Genomic DNA, 5,804 nt, shown 5'->3' on the forward strand with positions numbered 1-5,804 from the left:
ACACAGTGCACACACATATGCATACACACAGTGCACACACACATATGTACATACACACAGTGCACACACACAGTGCACACACAGTGCACACACACATATGTACATACACACAGTGCACACACAGTGCACACACACATATGCATATACACACACATATGCGCACACACATATGCATACACACACAGTGCACACACACATATGCACATACACACACAGTGCACACACACATATGCATACAAACACAGTGCACACACACATATGCACATACACACAGTGCACACACACATATGCATACACACACAGTGCACACACACATATGCACATATACACACAGTGCACACACATATGCACATACACAGTGCACACACACATATGCACATACATACACAGTACACACACACATATGCATACACACACAGTGCACACACACATATGCACATATACACACAGTGCACACACATATGCACATACACAGTGCACACACACACACATGCTGACATTTGCATACAGTGTGCACATGCACCAGCACCTGCTGCCAACAGCAATCACCCCTGTCCTTCCAGTACTCTTGGGACCCAGGGACAAATAACCTTTGCCCTGGAGTTGGGAAGTGCAGGAAGGACCAGCTCCCAGGGTGCCAGGTGAACGCAGCGGGATTTACTCCTGAACTGCCTCCCTCCCCGCGGCAGCAGCAGAGGCACCTGTCTCAGCACTGCTCCCACCACATAAAGCAGCTTGGGGCAAGAAGGGGCGAGAGAGCTGCTGGCCACAGAGGCCCTGGGAGTGGGGGACTCACTTTCCAGGGCCCCTCTGCCAGGGATGACCTGGGTGGCGGTCAAGGATGGACTTGGCCAGTGCACTTGGCTTTCATGTGGGTGGTTGCAAGCTCCTCCTGAGCAACTTGATATCCTCCACCCAGTGTGGCTGTCCAGTGGGGTCCAGCTGGACAGACAGCAGCCAGCCAAGTGAGCCCAGTCCCTGCAGACAGAGCCTCCAAGCAGGGTCATTCCCAGGCAGCAGGAGGGCGAGCGGGCACCACAGCAGGGTGCTCCCTCCAGGCCAGCAGCGTGCAACAGCAGTGGGTGCCAAAGGAGCAGCTGGTGCCAGCTGCATCTCACAGGACAGCTCAGGACAGAGCCATGGGAAGGGGCTTTCTCTCCGCTCCTAGTCCCCATCCCGCTCTGACTCCCCGACTCTCATCTATGGCAGCCCTAGCCCCTGCCAAGTGGTGGACAAGCTCAGATGTGCTGTGGGCAGCTCAGACGGGTAACAGGGAGGAGCAGGGCTGTGAAAAAGTGCAGGTGGGGCAGCTGCGCCTCACCTGCATCCGCAGAGGGCCCGGTCTCTCACCTTCACTGCCTGACCACGGCAGGGTCTCAGCTCATCTCCCCGATGGACAGCATCACTGTGCGCAGACCACAGTTGGGAGCTGACTCTGAACCGAGGCTGGCCTGCTGTCTCTGCACATGGTGGCTGGACCCCTTTGGCTGCTGGAGCAGGGGACAGGGAGGAGGTGGGCTCTGAGGAGGACATGGGGGCAGGTCACTGAGGTGCAGACCAAGGCAGAGGAGCTGAGCAGGAACCTGGCCGGGCTTCTAGCTTGGTGGGCACCAGACCGTCCCCAGAGCTCTCCCTGTCCTGGGCTCAGGCTCAGGCCCTGGTGTGCACACTGGCTCTGCTTGTCACCTAGAGGTCTCCTCCTTGTCCCTCAGCCCTCGGCTTAGTTCTCCCTGCCTGAGGGAACCCACCTCTGATCGCTCTCTCTGGGGAAGTTAGAGTGAAATCTTTTAAAGAGGTAAAATCAAGATTCTGAGACAATTTTTTTTTTTAAATGCAGGCAAAAATCTTACTTAATGCATCAATTTATGTGGGACAGTGGGGTGTAAGAAACTAACTCAGGAGACTCAGTCAAGGCACGTTTTACAGGCAGCCATGAGCTCCCGGGGGATTTGCTGGGTTCCCACCGCAACAGCCGACCACAGCCTCTGGACAGTGACCCCTGCCTCTCCAGGGCAAGACTCTTGGGCATCGCTGTCCATTTCCTACAGGTTAAAAAACAGCTCATGACAAGGAAAGGCACGGACCCACGGTCCAGATAAGCCAGGAAGGGCCAGCCAGCAGCAGCCACGGAAAACATGTCCAGATGTTCTCTGCTGTTTCAGAGTCAGACTTTCTCCTGACAGGCTTCAGTGGTCCCCTCGCCTCTCCTCTGTGGCTGCAGCCATTGTCTTGGGTGCAGCCCGGTCATCAAGTCCCACAGTGACAGAGTGAGTTTCATGTTCCTCCAGAGAGCCTGAACCTCACTTTGCCCCACGCACCCCACGTGCCCACTCAGACTGCCCGGAGTGAGAGTCACCGGGAGCCCAGTGTGCTACGTGGAGGAGCTGACTAGCCACCCCCGCTGGGCTGCAGGCTCCATCTTGCCTGCCTTCTGGACATTCCTGAAGTGTCCACAAAGCACATGGTGGTCCTGAGAGCTTGGCCTCCTTGCAGAGGGGCAGACCCTGTCCAGCTCTGCAGCTCATCAGAGGGCAGACCGTCCCCCTTTCCAGGCCCAGCAGGGCCCATCTGGAGACCACGGGACAGGGCAGTCTTCATCTGTCCCGTGGCTTCATCCTGAGAAAGGGCCCCTGTTGTCGTCTGGCCGAGGGGCAGAGGTCCCACCCGTCCCCATAGCAGGAGAACATTTAAAATAAGGCGGTTCTGTGCTCCTGTGGAAATGGTGGCTTGGGTTTGGTGACCCCCAGCAGAAGTGCTGTGGCCATTTCAGACTCTGGCCCTACTAGGCTGTGAGGACACTCTGGGCACGTGGGGAACAGGAGGGAGCAGAAGTCCAAGGACACTGCGGAGGAACCAAGTGGCCAAGGGTCTCATGGAGCTGGGCTGCCTGTTCCTTTCCCATGACGTAGGTGGCTCCTGGAAGTGCATCCCTTGGCCTCTCAGGAACAGCAAGAATGTGCAGAGAAGCCACTCCTGGCACATGCCTGGCTCTGGCCCGAGTCAGGGTCACCAGGGAGGTGGCCCTCTGGACACTGCCAACAGGCTGACGTCTGCAGGCAGGCCCTGCCAGAGGAGGAGATCCTCTTTGAAAGAGGGGAGGGGCTGGGGACACTCCTCTTCAGACCCTTGAAGGGAGCTGCCCCGGGGTCCCAGGCTGGGTCAGGAGCAGCGTCCAGCCCAGCTCAGCATTCTCGGCACCCGTCACGAGAACACACACCTTGCTCCAGGCACCTCCCGGCATTTGGGTTAGAGAATACACAGCAAGTGCCGTGCTTGTCTTTGCTGCCACGTTCCCACCTGGCCACACCACGGGAAGCCGCTTCCTGCCAGGAGCCCAGGGACCTGGCTGGGAATGGCCCCCACTCACCTGCACCCTCAGAGCAGGTCTCTGACAGGGCAGGGGTTCCTGGTGTCCACGGCTGTGGGAGGTGGTCTGGGCTCCTCTTCCCCGGAGCAGCTCCCTGTCCCCAGTTGAAGCACAGGCGTGGCCGCCCCCCAGCTCCCGCCCCGTACCTGCCCTCCTAGCATCTCCACACTGGGCTGTTTGGGTGGGGAACGAGGCCCAAGCGCTGCTTCCTGTCAGTCTCCTATGGGACACTCTGGGCACGTGGGGAGCAAGCATGGGCTCCTCCCTGGGCGTGGGACCCAGATGGGGGAGGGCGCATGCAGCTGTGCCAGGTGCAGTGGGAAGGAGCAGGGCTGCCACCAGGCACCCTCACCCCAGGAGCTTCCCTCCTCCCGGCCCCAGGGGGCCCCATCCTGCCCAGAGCTTGTGCAGGAGTCCCCAGTCCTCAGGGCCTGGTGATGTGTGCCTTCTTCAGGCCACACTGCACTCTGTGCAGCTCCAGAGTGTCCCTAAGACACAGGCAGGAGACCCTGGTGACTCCAGGACTCGGGATCAGGAGCCCTCTTGGCCCCTCAGCCTGGGTATTAGAGCCGCAGCCCCCTGCGGTCACTGCTGCCCCTGGGCCCACAGCCCACAGGCTCACGACTGTGTTTGGTGGCCAGGGAGTGATGTCTTCCGGAGTCGGCTTTGCTGTGATTTCAGCGCAGGGATTTAAATCTTGTATTTGTATTCTGAGAGCTTGACTCTGACCTTTTGTTTACCCACTTCTGGAACAGCAACTGGCCTTCTAGCCAACAGAACCACAGGGTGTGTGCTGGGACCTGGAGATGCCCACATAGTGTGTGTGTGTGTGTGAGTGTGTGTCTGTGTCTGTGAGTGTGTTTCTCTGTGTGTGTGTGTATCTGTGTGTCTGTGTGTGTGCGCACATGCACTGGGTCACGTGACTCAGGGGAACAGTAGGTTCGATGGGCCAGAGACCCGGGAAGGGCCCATGTTGTGGCCTTGAGTCTGGAGGGAAGTCACTCTGAGTGAGCTGGAGACTTTTCCCTGGAGACCTTACGCTGATGAGGTGAGGCCACCCACAGTGCAGGGGCACCTTCTTCCTCAGAGCCCACTGACTGAAGTCTTGGTCACATCCAGCAAACATCTCCCAAGCAATGTCTGGACCAGTGTCCACCAGATACTGAAAGTAACCGCCTGTGTCCCTGCAGACTTGCCCCCAGGATGAGAAGCTCAGCCTGAGATGCCCAGCCTGCCCTGCGGCTCAGCAGGAGTTTCGGGAAGGCAGCGAAGCCTCTGGGGAAGTCCCCCTGTGGTCACGCCATCACTGGCAGCTTGCAGGAGCAGGGCTGCCCCTCGGCTGCCATCCAGGAACACACGGGGGCAGGACCCTGGGGCAGGGTGACCATGGGCTGGCCAGCTCCGCTCTGGAGGTCTTCTGCCTGTGGTGCTCAGCACCCTCGGGCGCCCAGACGGCTGGCTGGGGAGCCGCTGTGCTCGCCTGCTGGTAGGGCCCTGGCTGGAGCTGCAGCCGCTCCCCCCACCACCTCGTCAGGTGGGGGCTTCAGGGCAGGGTGTGGCCCTGGGGCAAGAACCTAGTGTCTCAGTGACCTCTCCCTGGTCCAGCGGAGCACGGTGGGCCGGAGGGTCCACAGGGCACATATCCCAGGCCCTGGGGAGGGGCCTGCACCGTGAGCTGTCTTCCTCCTTCGGGTCCTGGCCTGGCTCCCACACAGGCCAAAGCCAGGGCTCCCTTCTCCCACCCCGCCTCTGGGATGGGTTCTGCAGAGCGTCTCTGAGCTGGGTTGGGAGGGCGGCCCTTACTCCACCCTCGCAGATCATCACGCTCCACTCTGGCCTCCCATCCGCTTCTCACCATCACTCCCCGTCCTGGCTGGCCCCAGACACCCTGGCCAATGGGGCGGGCACGTCCATCTTCCCCATGCACATGGCCACGATTCTGCATTATGAATGTCCAGCGACCACCAGGCTGTGGGCACCTGGGGAAGCTGCCCACTGCTGTGGGGATCTCCAGGACCCGCTGCTGCCCAGCAGCCCCCGCGAGCCCCATGGTGCACAGAAAGGGAGCAAGAGTATCTCCACAGGGTTTGTGTGTGAAATGTCCTGGCCTCAGTGGGGGAAAGGGAGGAGGCCCTGGATGTGTCCTCTGTCTTCCCCAGGGCACTGGGGCAGCACGAGGCAAGGGGAAGGCCTCCAGCCTGGGCCGCCCTCCCAGCACACGGCCCTTCCCGGGAAGGCTGCAATCATGTCGGCCCCCACCCCGCCCCCTGGACCTCCGGGTAATGGGGTAGAGATCTCAGTCCTGGAGTCCCACGGTGCTTGTTTTGGCTGGGCCATGGCGGCCGTCCTCGCAGACCGGGGTTGCATAACTGTGAGGTGTCCTCTTACGCTGGCTCGCGCCTCCCTGGGAGGCCTGAGTGGCCCTGGCGGGTGGAGC

This window comes from Callospermophilus lateralis, chromosome 7 (assembly GCF_048772815.1).
Source record: "Callospermophilus lateralis isolate mCalLat2 chromosome 7, mCalLat2.hap1, whole genome shotgun sequence".
NCBI classification, from domain to species: domain Eukaryota; kingdom Metazoa; phylum Chordata; class Mammalia; order Rodentia; family Sciuridae; genus Callospermophilus; species Callospermophilus lateralis.